This window comes from Mirounga angustirostris, unplaced genomic scaffold (genome assembly GCF_029215605.1).
Source record: "Mirounga angustirostris isolate CCGP_5_RB_7025 unplaced genomic scaffold, mMirAng1.0.hap1 SCAF_9, whole genome shotgun sequence".
Lineage (NCBI taxonomy): Eukaryota > Metazoa > Chordata > Mammalia > Carnivora > Phocidae > Mirounga > Mirounga angustirostris.
The window spans coordinates 132214271-132233495 of NW_026991717.1; the positions used below are offsets into that span (position 1 = coordinate 132214271).

A 19225-nucleotide genomic window follows, 5' to 3' on the forward strand; every position below is an offset into this window, starting at 1 on the left:
ATTTATAATAGCCAAAAAGTGGATATGACCCAAATGTCCATCAACTAACAAATGGAAAAACAAAATGTGGTATATCCACACAAGGGAATTTTATTCAGCCATTAAAAAGGAATGAAGGGGCGCCTGGGTGGCTCAGTCGTTAAGGCTCTGCCTTCAGCTCAGGTCATGATTCCAGGGTCCTGGGATCGAGCCCCGCATCAGGCTCCCTGCTTGCCTGGAAGCCTGCTTCTCCCTCTCCCACTCCCCCTGCTTGTGTTCTCTCTCTCGCTGTCTCTCTCTCTGTCAAATAAATAAAATCTTAAAAAAAAAAAAAAAGAATGAAGTACTGATTTGTGTTACAACATAAACAGACCTTGAAAACATTATGCTAAGTGAAAAAGGCAAGACATAAAAGATCACATATTGTATCATTTCGTTCCTATGAAATGCCCAGAATAAGCAAATCCATAGAAACAGAAAGTACATTAGTGACTGCCAGGGGCTGAGGGGAGAGGGAGAAATGAGGAATGACTGCTAAAGGGTACAGGGTTTCCTTCAGGGGTAAATAAAAATGTTCTAGGATTAGCGATGATGGTTGCACAGCTTTGTGAATATATGAAAAACCACTGAAATGCACACTTTAAAAGGGTGAATTTTATAGTATTTGAATTATACATAAAGAAAAATAAGATATTAAAAAAATTAGACCTTGAAATGTTTTTGGACCACCAAGGTGATGTGAACAAGCTCCTACCACCACCCATGGACTGGTGGTTACAATTTCCTAAGGACAGGTTTTCTTCCCCTGTTTTACTTGGCATCAAGGCAACTTTCCTTACAGATCTTTGAAAGAGGTAAAGTGAGTTTTTGTCCTTGACACCACACACCTTTGGGAATCCCAGAATTAAAGGCAGAGAGTCTTTTGTTAGCTTGCCTTGTATTTTAATAAGCCCAGGGCTGACTTCTAACTATGCCTCCAGTCCTGCAAATTCACGAAGTTCTTAATCAAATCTAACCAAGTTGCCCCGGTTTAGCAAATGCCCTCAGAGCAAATAAGACTTATGGATTCCTTTAGTCTCAGATTTTCAGCCTTCTTTTAGATTTTGGCATATTAATTCCTAAGTACCTTTTTAAAAAAGCTTAAATGAGCATTCTTAGCTATTTGCAGTGTGAAGGTTTTTCCAAATATCTTAACTATATTCCCAACATGAAAATTCTATATTTACTTCTCAAGTTAAAATGAACTCTAGGGAGTTAAGACAGGATTTGCAAAAACAAAAGACAGCCTGATACAGTAGCTTCAGTATTATAGGGCACCTGGGTGACTCAATCAGTTAAGCATCCGACTCTCAGTTTTGGCTTAGGTCATGATCTCAGGGCTGTGAGATCAAGCCCCACGTGGGGCTCCATGCTGGGAGTGGAGCCTACTTAAGATTCTCTCTCTCTCTCCCTCTGCCCCTCCCCCCCAAAAAATAAATAATAAAAAAATAAAGTAGTTTCAGTGTTACTTGTGACCTCAGCTGATTACGGCAGATATTTAAGATTAAAAATATATTCCAGGGAAAAGTTTACTTTAGAAAAAAATTAATTTGAAAGGGAGTCTAGTTTTAAAAGAACTATGAGTAGATGACTCGTTCTTCTAGGTATCATGTCTCTTTACCCAACTAAAGTAAATAAGATTGCAGGCAAGGATACACAAAGAGACCAAAGAAAGATTAGTCCAGAAACATATGCACACATATATGGAAGCTTGACATATGATGCTTATAGATCACAGGGAGGAAAACCAGAATATTCAGTAAATGATGCTGGGAAAAACTGATTACCCATATGGAAAAAAAATGAAACTGGATCCCCACCTCACACCACACAAAAATCAACTGCACATGGATTAAAGACATAAATATGAAAGGTAGTATTTTAAAGCTTTCAGAAGAAAATATCAGACTATATCTCTACAACCTCAAGGAAGAGATAGATGTGTTAAACAAGATGCTGAAATCACAAACCGTAAAGGAAAAGGTTGACACATTCAACTACACTATAGAATGTGTCCATCAAAAATGACATAAAGTAAACAAACAAACAAAAAAACACATAAAGTAAAAGACAAAACAAGCCTGGGGAAAAGATATTTGCCATATGCATAATTGATAAGAATAAGTACCATAAATAAATAAATGCAACTTCTGGAAATCAATTTATAAAAGTAAAAAAAAAATAGTCAAAAAACAGATATCTCATACAAGAGGAATTACGGAAGGTTCGACATCATCAGTAATGAAGGAAATGTTAAGTTAAACCACTAATGGAGTACCAATTCTTACCTGCCAGACTGTTGAAAAGAAACAATTCAGATAACTACAAATGGTGTACAAATGTCTCAAATGTTGAGGAAGGGAACAAAGTGAACACTTAACACACTGCCTGTGAAAGTATAAACTGGTACAACCACTTTATAAAACAATTCAGTATTATCTAGCAGAACTGAAGACCCACAACTCTACTCCTAGGCAAAGACACATGGATTAGAATGGCCCTAACAGGTGCGCCTAGGTGGCTCAGTCGGTTGGGCATTTGCCTTCGGCTTGGGTCGTGATCTTGGGGTCCTGGGATAGAGCCCCATGTTGGGCTCTGCGCTCAGCCAGGAGTCTGCTTCTCCCTCTGCCCCTCCCCCCACTCGTGGGTGCTCTCTCTCTCAATGGATAAAATCTTAAAAAAAAAAAGGAAAAAGGAATAGCCATAACAAAACAGCTTTTTTTTTTTTTTAATTTTATTTATTTATTCATGAGAGACAGAGAGAGAGAGAGGGGCAGAGGGAGAAGCAGGCTCCCAAGGAGCAGGGAGCCCGATGCGGGACTTGATCCCAGGACCCTGAGATCATGACCTGAGCCGAAGGCAGACGCTTAACCATCTGAGCCACCCAGGCGCCCAACAAAACAGCTTTTAATGGCAAAAAGTAAAAATTAAATTAAAAAAAAGAAAACTGAAAACACCCCTAAATATCCATTAACAGGGAGATGGATTAACAGTGGTAAAGCAATGGAATGATATAGAGCAATAAAAAGTAAATGAACTATAACACATCAACATCGATGAATCTCATAAATATAATGTATAAAAAAGCCATGGAATAGACAAAACTAAACATTACATTATTTATGAATACAGACTTATGTAGTAAAACTATACAGAAAATCAAGGAGTGTAGAAAGAAAAAGACGCAGAAAGATACAACTAGGGCTTTGAAAATACTGACAATGTATTATCTCTAAAGCATGATATAAGTGGCTTTTATTTGTATTCTCTAAATCTGTGGATGGGTCAAAAGTACTATTTTGTACATATGAAATAATTTCTCATTTAAAAATTAAAGAAATGGGGCGCCTGGGTGGCTCAGATGGTTAAGCATCTGGCTTTGGCTCAGGTCATGATCCCAGGGTCCTGGGATCGAGTCCCGCATCGGGCTCCCTGCCCCTTGGGAGCCTGCTTCTCCCTCTGCCTCTCTCTCTCTCTTTGTCTCTCATGAATAAATAAATAAAATCTTTTAAAAAAATAAAAATAAATAAAATAAAAATTAAAGAAATGTATGGTCATGGTAGCAAATACGAAAAATACTGAAAACTATATGAAGAATATAAAAATTATCAATAATCCCAACACCCTGAGATAACTACAATATTTAGAAGAAAAAATAGGGGCGCCTGGGTGGCTCCGTCAGTTAAGCACCTGCCTTTGACTCAGGTCATGATTTCAGGGTCCTGGGATCAAGCCCCCATGTTGGGCTCCCTGGTCAGTGGGGAATCTGCTTCCACTTCTCCCTCTCCCTCTGCCCATTCCCCTGCTCGTGCTCTCTCTCTCTCAAATAAATAAATAAAATCTCTAAAAAAGAAAAGAAAGGAAAAGAAAAAATATAGTGTGTTTTCTTCCACGATTTTGTTTACTTTTTTTACAGCCTTATTTAAGTACTGACTTCCAGTAAATTGCACGTATTTAAAATGTACAATTTCATGAGTCAAACATATGTATACATTGGTGAAAGCATCTTCACAATCAAGAAAATGAATAACCCACCAACCCCAAAAGTTTCCTCACCCCTCTTTCCGATCCATCCCTCCTAACTTTCCCTTGCCTCATCCTCAAGTAACCACTAATCTGTTTTCTGTTGCTTTCAGCTAGTTTGCATTTTCTAGAATTTTGTCAGGTACAGTTTGAACATAGTTTATGCATATGATTTGCTGTTGTTGATACATTTTTCCAAAATGATTTACCAATTTACACTTCTACCAGCAGAGTACAAGAGTTCCAGTTGCTTTATATCCTCGCCAACACTTGATTATTGGCCTTTTCCATTTTAGCTATTATTTTCATATTCCAAATGTAAATACACATAAAACGTGTCTGAACAAGCAACAACAAAAAAACAAACTTTCAATGATGATTGAAATAAAACCCCTTATAAAGAAATTTTCACCTAAGAGCATTTTCCCTTGAATGCATAATAATAACTGAAGCAAAGCCCCTGACATATGCCTCATGAATTCTGATTTAACCAAAACGTCTGATTTCTACATAAGATATTGAGAAGAATCATAGATAGACAAGAAAGAATCACATGACTTAAAGGTAAGCCGGGAGTATCACAGTACTGGAACTTAGGTGAAATGCCATCTGACACAGTTTGTGAAAGTGTCACTTTACCACTAATAACACCTGAACCCAACAGACCAAAATACCACTATGATAGTGGTCATAATTTGAATGGGGGAAGATGAAAATCTTTCTTATAGTAGTTCTATTCAATATGCTCAGCTACTTGCTCTCAGCTTCTCCTACTTAACCATGAGACAGGAACAACGCTGTGAGATGCACTTTAACATAAAGGTATTATTCTGTTGTCCTTACGTTCTTTCCAAATGGGACTGTAAACTCCCTTCTACCACCCTGTCACCTCTTCTAATCTTTGTTTCTCAAAATAAGGACTCTACTCTCCTTATCTTTATTTCTTCATTCTCTATTTACTCTTCAAATTCATTCATATTTGACTTTCATCCTTATCATTTTGCTTATATTGTGTTTGCTGAGATCAATGACCTCCTATCCTAACTACCAAAGCCAGGACACCCTTAACCAGTTCCTATTTTCCAGATCCCTCTGACTCATTTGAGATAGATTTCTCTCCTGATTAAAACTCTTTCCTCTCCAGGCTCCTATGAACTACTGTCTGCTAGATTTTCCTCCTTCTTTCCTGACTTCTCCTCACTCTCCACGGCTGTCTCTCTACATCACTTAAATGTTGGTGTTTCCCATCCTTGGTCTTCTCTTCTCACTCTACTTATTTGAGTGATTTCTTCCACTCCCACAGGACTAATGACCGCAAACCCACCATGCTTCTAACATTTACAACTCTTGACTACAGAAAATCCCAATACTAACACATCTGCCAACCAAACAGTTCTGCCAGCCGTCCTACAAGAACCTTACTCCTTTTCTCTCAACCTGAATTAATCTGGTTCCTTTTTTTAAAGATTTTATCCACTGAGAGAGAGAGCGCCCATGTGCTCTCTCTCCATGTGTTAGCTTTATTCACGAATACAATGGTAATTCAAGTGGAGCCAATACAAGAGATACTTTTGAAATATTTTTCTTGAAGGGTTTAAAGAAACACAAATTTTTAAGAAGACTTTTTCCTCCAGTTATGAAGGTAACTCACAGCCATTGACAAAAACTACAAAATACAAGAGATAAAAGGTAAATCTCCAATTCCAGCTCTCAAGGGCAAGCAATATTAACATTTCCTTCCAGAAGAAGCAGTTTTTAACCACAATAAAGTTACATATCAAAATATTAAATCAGTAAATAGGGAGTGTTGTTGTTAACTCAATATCTTCCAGGCTACTTTTTACAATATTAATCAGGGAAAAAAAACAAATTCTACTATAAGCTTACCTGGAGTAAGAATCAGAATAATATTCTAAAAACCAAAGCAATCCTTTCACATGCTGTATTTTAAGTATTCTAAAGGAATCCATGTTTTTGGCTTGGCATCTATCTTGCCTATATCTGGACGTCTATCTGGGTGCAATATACCCCACAAATCAGCCATGCCGTTTCCCTTTATTTAAAGGAAGGGACAGCGAAGGAGGAGGAAGAAAAAAAAAAAAATTGGAAGAGACAGAAGCCAAATCTAAAATCAAGCTGAGTGTACAACTCGTGTTTTGCAAAAACCATAGGGAAGTACCATTGTTAACACCCCTTCTCTGCTTCTAAAAGTTTCAGGAACATCACAGATAAAAGATTCTCAGCGAACCTGTTCTTATCCGACTCTCCATCTTTGCCCAGAGCCCCGCCGGACTAGGGTCTCCCCTCCCTGCGGTCGGGGGCTCCCACTGAACAGACTCCGGCAGGGCGGGGGCCCGGTCTCGCGCCCCCCCCCCACGTTACGGCCAACCCCCCGCCCCGCCCACGGTGAACCCGGCCGTCGAGGGGCCCCAAACCTGCCCAGGGCTCCCGAGAGCAGGTGTCGCTGAGGAGACCCGGGAACGGCCCCCGGGGCCCCCCAACGCAGACGATATTTCTGAAGAGTTAAAGGAGATGAAACCCCATACAGAACAGTTCGCCCGGTGCGGCTGGGGGCGAGAAGCTCCTCTGCTGGGGCAGGGGCCGCTCTCGCTCCGCCCCCCGCACTCCGCGCGCCCGACCCGGAGGCCCGAGACAGCTGCGGCGCCAGGCCCGCGCCACGCTGCGCGCCCGGCAGCGCCCCACGGCGCACCTGAGCCCGCGGCCCCCTCGCCGCCAGAGACCTGCCGCCCGGCCGCCGTGCGCGGGGTCTCCACGAGCGGCTCCCCGGGCGCCCCCGCTCCACGCCGCGCTGAGCCGGCGCCGCGTACCTCCGGCCCCGCAGCGGCCACTCCGCCGTGGCCTCCCGCGGGAGCCGGGCCCCGGTCACCTCGCGCGGCCGCGCCCTGAGACCCCGCCTCCGGCCCCTCCGAGTCCGCCCCGCCCCCCCGGAGGTGCGCGCCGAGGGGCGGGGCGGGGCGGGGCGGGGCGGGGCGGGGCGCCCCGCCGATTACCTGAGCGCGCTGGGCTGGCGCCCTCGGCTTCTCCCGTCTCGCCACTCCCAGCCCCTGCTCTGGGCTGCGCCCTCTGGCAAGATCTAACTCGGAGCCAGGCGGAGTTTGGAGTGCGCTGAGGGGTCAGAAGGGAGATTAAAAACGAAGAGAGGCATAGGAGGAAAGTTACTGGCCTGATGAACTTCTTTGTATAGGGAGGATGGAGCGGTCTTTCTTGCCAGAGGGGTGGCTGCACCCTTTTCTTGGAAGCAGAAGAACCTTTTCTAAGCTGCCTTGTATTTGTTACCTAAGAATCAGCCTGCTTCTCTTCACTTTTGTGGCTTTACACCTACTACCACCTTGCCAGCGATAGGTATGTTGGAAGGAATCCTAAAGGCATCTGCTACAGTGCCCTGGCCCCCCATATTTCGCTGGAATCCCTTCTAGCGCCCTGACAAGGAGTGGGATGGCCCTTTTATGCTTCCCGTGCTGGGAATCTCAACACTGTTCTTAGGAAGTTGTTGAGTGACTTCCTAGATGATCTGTTGAATGGCTCAGCTTTTGAATGGCTGATGAGGTATAAATTGAAATTACTCTCCTTGAGGGTCACGACACACTTACAGACCTAAGAACTGTGTTTTACTTGGTATCATCCTGTAGTTCCCAAATTTATTTGACCTGAAGTGTGGCAGGCCAAAATATGCCACTTTGGCATAACGGGTTTTTTTTTTTTTTTTTAAGTTAAAAGCACTTGAGAAACAGCAGATACAAGATCGCTCTGACCTTCCTTTTTCTTCCTGAAAACAGAAGATGAAACTCCCAAACGAAACACATCGTCCCTGTACCAGGAGACAAGAAACATTCTTATCACCAGAGACAGGGAGTCGAGGACAAAGGAAATCAATACACACAAACCTTCCTAGTCACTTCACCATTAACTGCCTCAGCTCAAGCCCCTTTTTCACTATTTACGACCCTTTGTCCAACTTAGTGTGTAAGTGTTCAGCTCTAACTGCTTTTGATCTCCGTTTTCCTACAAGGGCTGCCGTGCAGCATGTAAAACACTGTATGCTTTGCTCTTCTTAATCTGTGTCAATTTAATTCTCAGCCCCAGCCAGAAACCCTAAAAGGGTGGTGGTAACGTTTTGCTTCCCCTACACACCACACAACTGTCTTCTTAAGAAATGCCTGTCGCCATCCTGGGCCATTAATGTTCAGATGCACACAGTTTGATAAACACTACTTAAAAGCCCTCGTACATTCACCTTCGATAATTTCTCTGTGACAAATGTTTGCAAAGTCCTGTACTGTTTACACAAAGCTCTCACATGAGTCATCTCATTGAACTCTCACAATTATGAGGTAACTGTTATTATCCTTGTTTTACAGTTGAAAATACTGAGAGTCAAACAAATAGTGGTTGCCCAAGTATAGAGTCAAGATTGACTCTGGACTTCAGACTCCAAAGCTCTTAAATATATATTATATAAAACATGTGTGTGCACATATATGTATATATACATATATGATGTGCTGTACTTAAAGGTCAAATGAGAAAGCAAATATATATATTTTCTCTGACACTTTGTATTAGAAAAACTCAGTTTTCCACCTGTTGTAGGGGAAAACCCAGTTCTTTCCTCCTGTGTTTGTCTTGCCCCTGTACCTTCTTGACTCCTCATACAAAACACTTTCATTCTGACATTTCTGGTCTCCAACTATGTGAAGGTTTTTCCCCACACCACGCAATTCTCTGCAACACCAGCTAGATGTCCTACAATTCAATTCAATTCTGACATTACTTCCCAGAGAGAGCATCAGATCCCACAGGTGAAGGGCTCAGTCCCATAAGACTGCCTCCCTGCACTGCCCCCCTCCAACATTACATGCCAGCCAAAAGCCCAGGTTATCATCTGTGCTTCTGACCAACCAACTATAGATCAGAGGTTCCAATGACCCCCACCCCCTTCCTTGGGTTCAATTCATTTGTGAGAGCATCTCACAGAAGAACTCAGGGAAATGCTTACTTAATTTTACCAGTTTATCAAAGGATATGATAAAGGATACAGATGAACAGCCAGATGAGGAGATATATAAGGCAAGGTCTGGGAGGGTCCTGAACACAGGAGCTTCTGTCCCCATGGAGTTGGGGTGTATCACCCTTCCAGTGTGGATATCTTTGCCAACCTGGAAGCTCCCCAATCCCTGCACTATTGGGAAGCTTCCTCACATTGGCATGATCACTTACTAACCCCATTTCCAGCCACTCTCCCCTCTTAGGAGGATGGGGTGGGGGGTAGGTAGGAAATTCTGAGTTTCTAATCATGGCTTGGTCTTTCTGGTGACTGGCCCTCATCCAGGATCCCACATAGAGTCACCTCATGAGAACAAAAGATGCTCCTAGTGCTCTTATCGCTTGGAAATTTCCATGAGTTTTAGGAGCGCTCAGCTAGGAACCAGGGGCAGAGATCAATATTTATTTTCTATTATCTCACACCCTTAAATAGAGCCAATCCTTGGCTAGCAACCTCCAGATGCCTGTGTTAGTTCTCAAGGTGAAGGACCTTTACCTATCTTTTACTCTCCTGGGGCACCTGACATCATAGTGCAGGGCACAGAAGTGTCTGTCACTCGAATGTGCTGAATGAACAAAGAATGAGTAAATGTGTGAATGCTCAGTAATACTTATTAAACTAGACTGAGAACTTGGTTCCCTAACTGAACAATCTTAATAACCGCCTCACTGATGGAGGAGTCCCAAGAGAAAGCACTCCCTGAATTGTTCTTAGTTTCAGTCCATCTTCCATCTAAAAAGTCTTTCTTAGAAGAATCCACTCCTATTGACAGAGTTCTTTGAAACAATGAAACCATTCCCTTTGTTTTCCTTGAAATGGGCCTTCTTCCTGTTCTGCTTTCAGAGGCAAAAGGCTACACTGATAGGGATGGAGGATACTGTACACCTTTCTTTGTGTCCTTCCGTTTAAACTCTTCCCATAAAGTGTTGCAACATTCCGAGTGGCTTTTGTGTGTTGATTTTTAATGTTAAATATGTTTTTAATGTTTAATGTCTTTTATTCGTTGGAGCAGATCTGAGGAGAAAAATATAATCGGGTTGATGCAGATAACACTGCTGCTTAGATTTTGCTATCCCTATTCTTTCATTTGATAGAGATAAATCACTTAATCCCTGTCCTAATCCCTTTTCATTCATCCTTCCTTCAATGCAGTTTACAAATGCTTGGTGACTCAGTCCAGCCCTACCTTTTAGCCTCACCTCCCACTACCCCCACCACACATTTTTGACCTTCTGAATTAGTTGCTATTCCCTAAATTGCCAAATTTGCACTTCTGTTCCCCTGACCTCTATTTTATAGGTCATGAGTTGACAAATACATGTTCATTCAGCTGAAGTATCACCTCTTCTGGAAGGTGAAACTTCATAAAACCCATCCCAGAGTGAATTAGGTACTCTACCTCAGCCTTCCCACCACCATGCATCCATATCTCTGTCATGGCCCCTACACAATAATTGTAATTGTTGGCTTCTTTTCCCTCTTCCTACTAAACTCATTCTATGTGAGTTACCAATAGACAGGAATTATGACTTCCCAAGCACCTAGCACAGTACCTGCCACATAGAAGGCCCTCAAGTATTTGTGGAATGAATGAGAAAAGAAAAATCTTTAAAAGAATATGAACTCTTAGAGCACTCATGAAAAAATTTCGCAAATATAAATGGTCATTTGGATAGAAAGGGGTAGCAGACAGATTTTCTGCCCTAGAAAACAGAAGCCTGTACATAGTTATTCATTCGTTCTTTCATGTGCTTATGCAACTAACAATCTTGAGTACCCATGATGTACCAGGAACAGTCCTGAGCACTTGCTTCAGAGGGAAGTGACCTTTCAGCAGAGCCATAAATGCTCACCAAACTTTCATTTTCCTGAACATAAAGCTAAGCTACTTTGTCTATTCCCCCATACATGTGGCCAGTTCTCACTGATGGAATTTGAGCAGAGGTAGAATTTCACTTCTGGGTCTAGGCAATTAAGAACTGGTGAGTCTTTTCCCCACTCTCTCCTTCTTCCCATTCTTTGACTACCTTAGACCATTGCTAAAGCTGAAAATGCAACCAGATGGAAGCCCAGGTCCCTGATTGACTTCAAAGAACAAGGCGCCCCCCACCACCCACTAATCTTGACTGGATTATGGGCGCCTGGGTGGCGCAGTCGTTAAACGTCTGCCTTCGGCTCAGGTCATGATCCCAGGGTCCTGGGATTGAGCCCTGCATCAGGCTCCCTGCTTGGCGAGAAGCCTGCTTCTCCCTCTCCCACTCTCCCTGCTTGTGTTCCCTCTCTCGCGGTGTCTCTCTCTGTTAAAAAATAAATAAAATCTTTAAAAAAAAAATCTTGACTGGATTGTGATGTAAGTGAAAAATAAACTTTATGGTATGAACTACTAACATTTGTGGATTCCCCCCCCCCCCGCAGGTAACTTTATATACCCTGATTAACACAGTCATAAATGATGGCATATAGATTAAGACACTAGAAAATTGTTGTCTCCTGCTCTAGGGATTGCATGGGAGACATGGAACATGAAAATCTATCAAAGGTATTAAGGTCATAGAGACTTTAAGTTTGTCCCAAGTGGACAAATAAATATCTTTATGGATACACAGCTCTCTGTGCTCTCTCTCAGGTGGCCACCAGATCAGAATGTTGACATTTTGGGGCACATGGGTGGCTCAGTCAGTTAAGCATCTGCCTTCGGCTCAGGTCATGATCTCAGGGTCCTGGGATAGAGTTCTGCATCAGGCTCCTTGCTTAGTGGGGAGTCTGCTTCTTCCTCTCCCTCTGCCCCTCCTTCTGCTCATGTGTGTGTGCTCACTCTCGCTCTCTCTCCCTCAAATAAATAAATAAATAAAATCTTTAAAAGAAAAGAATGCTGACATCTTGACCTGAAAGCTAGCATAGAATCAGATTCATCACATCATCTCCATCATCTTTATCAGCCCTTGTGAATCTCTTACATACACTTTGAAGAATTTCCCTGAGTGAGCTGCAGGAGGTCCAGTGTCCCTCAAAGTGGAGTACAGAGTTTACTCTTGGACAGCATGGGTTTGAATTGCACAGATCCATTTATACATGAATTTTTTACAGGACAGCACTGTAAATGTATTCTCTCTCCCTTATGATTTTTAGTAACATTTTTTTCCTCCAGCTTACTTCATTATAAGAATATAGCATATAATATATATAACATACAAAATATGTGTTAATTGACGGTTTATGTTATCAGTAAGGCTTCCAGTCAACAGTAAGCTATTACTAGTTAAGTTCTGGGGGAGTCAAAAGTTATACCCAGATGTTTGACTGCTTAAGGGGCTGGCACCCCTAACCCTGCCTTGTTCAAAGGTCAACTGTTTGTTGAGAGATATAAAATAGGAGTGAGGAGATAAGCTCTGAAGGCTTAGAAGAGAGGTTGTATGCTAATCTTCAGGACACATGCTGAATAAACGGGATTGTTTACAGTGGGGTGAGTTTCTTCTTTTTTCTTTTCCTTCTCCCGTCATCTTCTTTCCCGGGTAACTAGTAGCCACTAAAGCTAAGGTAAAAGTGGGAAAATGGCTGGTCATAGATGCTCCACCAAGAGACCTAACATGATGGAGGCCTCTTTTCTCAGTGCCCTTGCCCCAAAGTCCTTCCCCAACACATGACCATCCTCCTCCTCCAAACCCCGTTAATCAATGAAACTTCATAGCACCAAAGGCTGACGGTTTCATGGAAGCCTAAATGAAAAATATTCAGCCCCTAGGACAAGAGGAATAGCACCAGTGGGATCAAAGGAAGGTTATAAAAGAGGATAAGAAGAAAGAGAAGATTCAGAAAAAAAGAGGATTTTCTACCAATGATAATATCAACTCACCGGGATGGAAAGCTGGTCCAAAGAGGAGAAAGACAGGTGGAGCGCATCATGTGGACCTGCCTCAGGATTCCAGAACAAATGCCCCCAGACTCACTGAATAAAGCAGAAAGACATCTAAATCCCTACTTCCTGTGAACTCTGCGTGGGTTGGAAGAAATGATTCAAACCTGAAGAAAATGCTCTGCATTCTTCTGGACTCCATGTACAGTGGCTTACACTGTGCCAACTTGCTTAAGCTGAAACTACATTTTCCACAATTTCTTTCTCTATATGGTTCTATGTTAGACTGACCAAAAGAAGAATTTGGACAAGATTTGGAAGGTACAAATGAAACAAAGATTTTACTCTTGAAAGATTCCCATGATTACAGTGGCAGAAAAACAGAGATGCTGTCAGGTTCTAGCTTGTCCTTGCTCCCCATGTCTCACTCTTCTTCCTAACCACTGGCCCTGCTGACTACCTGAGTCCCAGGCCCACATCCAAAGCTTGGCTGGGGATCTACAGAGCTGACAGCTGTCCAAAGGCTTTTCCACAGCTCTTCTGTGGATTCTACTTGAGGGGCTAGGTGTGCCCCACTTTCTAGATGCATTCTGAGTTCTGACCCTCAAAGTTCACCTACACCAGGGCTTCTTGGGGGCAGGTTAGACTTTGATCCTTCAATCTCACTTCCAGACCTTTATTTCCCCCGTTTCTCCCACAATTCTGTAAGATCTTATTCTTACATTAGTAATACTCTAATGGTTCTGCTTCCCTAATGGAAGCCCTCTGATTTGCCATGCATGTACTTGGCTGCCCAGTGGGAAGATTACATGGATTGTACCTTTCTTCCCTTCCCCTATGAAAGACAAAGTGCTGGTGTTATATATAGGACTACAAACATTTAGGTAAAATTACACACTGGTAGAGATCTCTCCAAGTGAGGGTAGTTATTTAGTTGTCCTCTGGTATGACTCTACTGTAGTATAGAAAGTGACTCTCTTGGGGCACCTGAGTGGCTCAGTCGTTAAGCATCTGCCTTCGGCTCGGGTCATGGTCCCAGGGTCCTGGGATCGAGCCCCGCATCGGGGTCCCCGCTCCGCGGGAAGCCTGCTTCTCCCTCTCCCACTCCCCCTGCTTGTGTTCCGTCTCTCGCTGTGTCTCTCTCTGTCAAATAAATAAATAAAATCTTAAAAAAAAAAAAAAAGAAACTGACTCTCCACTTTTCAAGCTTAGAAACTTGCTTCCTTTCCCCTTTAGCATTATAAGTTAAACTCTGTTGAAGAAGAAGTCTCAGTCAAGCTCACTAAGGGCTGAGCTAGACAATAGGGTCTATGAATATTAATAGGGCCTATCTCTGAATATAGCATGAGGAATAGAATTGTTGCAGGTCCCAGACATTTCTATCTTATGGTCCAAACACTACACCCTGCAGAAACAACCACATGGGAGGCTGAGTGATCATCAGACGGTTGCTTGGGGTGGGAAGTAGAACCAAAATTAAAGGAGTTAGGAAATACCGAGTGATTAATAGCAGCAAGTTATGATAGCCATCATCAATACCACAGAACAGACTGGCCTGTCACAGTTGCAGACAAGCTGTGTGGATTCACTCACCAAGGGTACAGTCTTACATATACACCTCTTTGTGGTAGATTACAGTCTTGGTCCCAGTTCTTCATCCCTTACTGTACCTATCGTCTTTGCCATGACTTTGAATTTCTTCCACTCAAGGAGTGGAATATATTTCCCTACCCTTTGATTATGGGTTCAGCTATTTGACTTGCTTTGGCTAATAAGGTGATACAGAACCAAGAATGTGAAAGTTCTGAGCTTAGCTGAAGAGGCCTCGCATGTTTCTGCTTACCCTTTTGTGCTTCTGCCAATGCCATGAGGAGATTTTGCCTGAGCCAGCCAGCTGATCCAAGGAGGATGAGAGACATGGAGTGGAGTCATTCTAGATAAGCCCAGACTGGATGAGCTAATCCCCAGCTGACTAGCAGACATATGAGAAATGAGAGATGATTGTCATCTTATGTTGTGGCAAATGGTGACTGTTACACAGCAATAGTTTCTTGACACACCCCCAACCGTGATTTTCTTTTCTTTTTTTTTTTTTTTTAAGATTTTATTTATTTATTTGACAGAGAGAAATAGCGAGAGCAAGAACACAAGCAGGGGGAGTGGGAAAGGGAGAAGCAGGCTTCCCACTGAGCAGGGAGCCCAATGCGGGGCTCCATCCCAGGACCCTGGGATCATGACCTGAGCTGAAGGCAGATGCTCAACGACTGAGCCACCCAGGCGCCCCCCAACCGTAATTTTCTGTGGTGAGGTGGAGGAGGTGCTCCCAGCCCACTGTGGCCCCAGAGTTCCATGCCAGTGTGCCCAGGACGCCCTCTCAAGTCACCAGGGGGCACTAACTGGGCCAACAGTAAGTAAGAGGATTCGGCCCCACACCCTCAATAAAATTCTGTTTGACATTTTCTATCCTTTTGGTCAGACATAAAATCTAAATATCTGACACAACAGGAAAAGAGAAAGATTTCAAAACTCTTCGGAAGACTACGTCTGAAGATTAGTGGTTGTTTACAAACGCAACTCAAACTCAGTATCTGAAATAAAATTTGAAGGCTATCATTTGTGACTTTTGTTTTCATCAGAGTTTTAGGAAAACTCATCCGCCCAGCAAAATCCCCGGGCAGTGTAGGATGCCAAGACTTTCTTTCGTTCTCTTTAAAATTGCTCCAACTCCATAAGGAAAATTCATGAATAAATGTGGTTGGCAGATGAACCACATATGCAAAGATGTATTCTTATGACAATTTCATCTTAATTTGTTAGTTCGAAGCATGCATTGATCTATATATATTAGAGGCATTGGTTGGAAGGGGAGGTGTCCTCAAAATATTTTACAGTCATTTTTTTCTTCAGACATTCCTTCTTTCCCCATGACTCCCTGCCTTTCGCTAGCTTCCTCCTCCACCCTTCTACTTTATGAGGGGATGGATGAAGTTGGGACATTTTTTGAGGAAATGTGGGAAGTCTGCAATCCATTTCCTACTTGATGTGAGCTTCATTTACCAGAAGGAAAAAGAAAAACAACAAGGCAAACACACTTCCAGCAAAACTGGACAGCAGCTCCATGGACTGGGTTTTAAAGAGCTATTGTATCACTCTGTGAGGTGACAACACTCCAGGGATAGGACAGGGTCTGTGAGGCCCAGTGAAGCATACTCTCCCATTCCTAAAAAACATCCCCTCAGGAAACAATTTGGCATTTCCTGCAAAACATGAACTAGCTTGGCAGTCTGGCCAACTCATCACCCCTGTTCATCTCATACCGCATGCCTAATTAATAACAGTAACTAGTCCGAGAACATAGTGAATACAACTTCAATAGGAAAAGGGGGCAGGAGAACAAACAACACCCTTGCCAAATGGATACGCATGCACACATGCCTACACGCTTATACGCATACTTAACATATACATATACTTAACATATAAAGCCACTTAAAAATGTTGAGAAATACAAAATGCCTCAATCAAAACCACTTGGCATTACTGAGAAGAGGGTTAAAAATTACTTCCCTTCTCCCATCCAAATACATTTGGAATGATAATAGCTGCCATTCTCTGCTGACCTATCATATGCCAGGCACTGTGTAATGGTGTGTGTGTATATGTATATATATATATATATTTTTTTTTTTAATTCTTGCGACAACCCTGCAGAGTGGGGATTATTATCTAAACTTTATAAATAAATAACCTTTCTGAGATCACAGGAAGTGATGAAGGAGTCAGGATTTGACCCCGAGGCTTTGTGTGACTCTAAAGGTCAAGCTCCTTTTATTAAATCACAGGCTTGGTCAGCAAACTGGGAAGTCCAGACATAGGAGTTATGTTTATATAAATCCAATTCATTACTTAAGGTCCATTGAAATCGCCATCCCCTCTATGAATTCTTGACTTGTTCTAGACAGAGCTCCAATGGTTACAAGAAACAGAAACCCACTCAAATTAGTTCAAGTAAAAGACAGAACATGGTATTCTGGGCAAGGAGACAAAAGGAACACACTTTTTCAGGAATCTCAACAAATGAGCCCCAGGAAGGACAGGACCCTGGTAGACCCTGGTAGACCAGACACGCCTCGGCCCCACATCTTCCAGAGACTGCTTCTTTCTGCACACCTGCACATCCAAACCCACCTCTTAGAGTCTCTAATCCCTCAGAGCTGCAATCTGCACCCAGTCCCACAGTCTGCCTTGAGGGCAACTCTGCTAGACCTTTGAGCTCAGGGCCCACAACCCAAAGGAAGTAACTGCATGTCCCTTTCCAGATTCCAGCCATCTGATAGGCTCAGCTCAATGTTTCCACACACAAGGCACAGTTTGCTGGCTGGTCTTCCTCAGCTTACAGTTGGGCACCCCTGGGTCAGATGTTGACCTTGGCCCAGTCCAAGGCAGTGGGGAAGGGAGGATCACATGATCTGCTGCTGCACCTTGTGGGCAGGGAAGCACCCTGAAATCCAGTAAGTGCTCAGCTCTTATTCTCCTTTTCTTTACAAGGCTGGCTTATGCACCTGCTTTAGCACTCAACTTTAAGTTGCCTCCTCTTGTTCTCCAAATGCCTTTTATCTTCTAGGCTCCTAGAGAACCACATCTTATCTTTATGTTGCAATGCCTAGGGGAGTGCTAAGAACACAGTGGACACTTAAACATTGTTTGCTTTGTTAGAGTTCATCGTGGGGCAGGACAATGCAGATGACCAAGAAGAATGTCTTCACTCTTTTCCTCGCCCACAGAAAGAGCAACAGAACTAGAAAGAGAATATAAAATGTGATCACAAGTCTTTAACCTCACTGGCTTAGGTGCCTAGTGGAGAAGAAAAAGAATTTGACCCTGAGCACACAGACTATCTAGAGGTCCTTCTAACTCTTATTTAAAGAAGCATCCAGGCCAATAGCTCTCAACTGAGAATTAATGCTTCCATGTAACATATCCTTGCTCTGATTCCATCTGTTTATCACCCATTCAGAGAAGTCTACTAGAATTGAAATAAATGCCTCTTCTGCTATTATAGTGGTAAGTTTGATTCTGCTCCAATTTGCAAAAAGAAAAAGAAAAAAAAGTAAATAGTTTCAAACCTTGGTATTCAATTACTAGTAACAAATCACTGGAAGCCATGCTACAATTGGCATTGTAATTAAAAGCTGTTAATGTGGGACATTCTGCTGCCAAGCGCTGAGATGACGCTAACTGTATCAATGAGGATACTGTCAGCCACAAGTAACAAGAAGACCCAACTGAGGGGCGCCTGGGTGGCTCAGTTGGTTAAGCGACTGCCTTCGGCTCAGGTCGTGATCCTGGAGTCCCGGGATCGAGTCCCGCATTGGGCTCCCTGCTCGGCAGGGAGTCTGCTTCTCCCTCTGACCCTCCCCCCTCTCATGTGCTCTCTCTCATTCTCTCTCTCTCAAATAAATAAATAAAATCTTTAAAAAAAAAAAGAAGACCCAACTGAAATGGTCATAAAAATAAGGAAATGTATTAACTTGTGTGGTGGCTTAAATCATGTTCATAATTCTTTGAAATTCCTCTCATCAAAGGTTGGGCTCTATGTCCTCTCTCCTTTATGTAGGCTAACCAATAGTGACTGGTTGACCAAGAGAGTACTATGGAAATTATGGAATGTGGAAATAAGGAAATAGGACCTAAAAAGCTGTACAATTTCTACTTGGCTGTCTTTGCGTGCTTGCTCTTGCAATCCAGCCACCTTGCTCTAAGGAAGCCACAGCAGTTTGTGGAGAGACCCACAGGGAGAGGCCCACACAAAAAGAACCAAGGGCCAAGACCCTCAGAGCCGATGGAGCCATCTTGGAATTGGATCCTTCAGCCCCTGGTTGAGCTGCCCCAGTCGACACCTAGTGGAGCAAAGGCAGCCTTCCCCACTGAGCCCTGCCCCTATAGCATTCAGAAGCTAAATAATGATAAAATGCTGTTGATTTAAGCCTCTACATCTTGGGTGGGCTAACCGGAAAGGAAGTGTAAAGGTAGGTGGGATTCCAGAGTCATTGCTTTAGCAATCCCATTGTGTATCATTGAATGTTTCCCTTCCTTTTGCTCTGCTCTAGATTATGTAAGCTTTATCCTAAATCAACTTCCCTTATGTTTGTAGAACGGCTTCCAGGGACAATCAGACCTTCTTTCTTCAATTCAGATGACGGGGATAGACTGAATTCCCCCAAACTTCTCTTGGGAGATCAACTTTTCCAGATGCCAGGAAACAT

The 19225-nt window shown here is 43.0% G+C and overlaps 1 protein-coding gene across 4 annotated transcripts in view; it reads right to left on the minus strand.

Annotated features, from left to right (window-relative positions):
* The window catches only part of TC2N (tandem C2 domains, nuclear), a 37929-nt gene extending 30790 nt beyond the window's left edge, over nt 1-7139 (minus strand). Inside the window, exon 1 of one of the 4 annotated variants that reach the window (XM_045901412.3) lies at nt 7053-7139. The gene's annotated coding sequence lies outside the window, so the exon portion shown is untranslated. Of the gene's footprint in view, nt 1-6751; nt 6958-7052 lie in introns of those variants that run through there. The other 3 variants (XM_064571494.1, XM_064571493.1, XM_064571495.1) reach the window with 3 other exon arrangements.
* Between the last annotated feature and the right edge of the window lie 12086 nt (nt 7140-19225).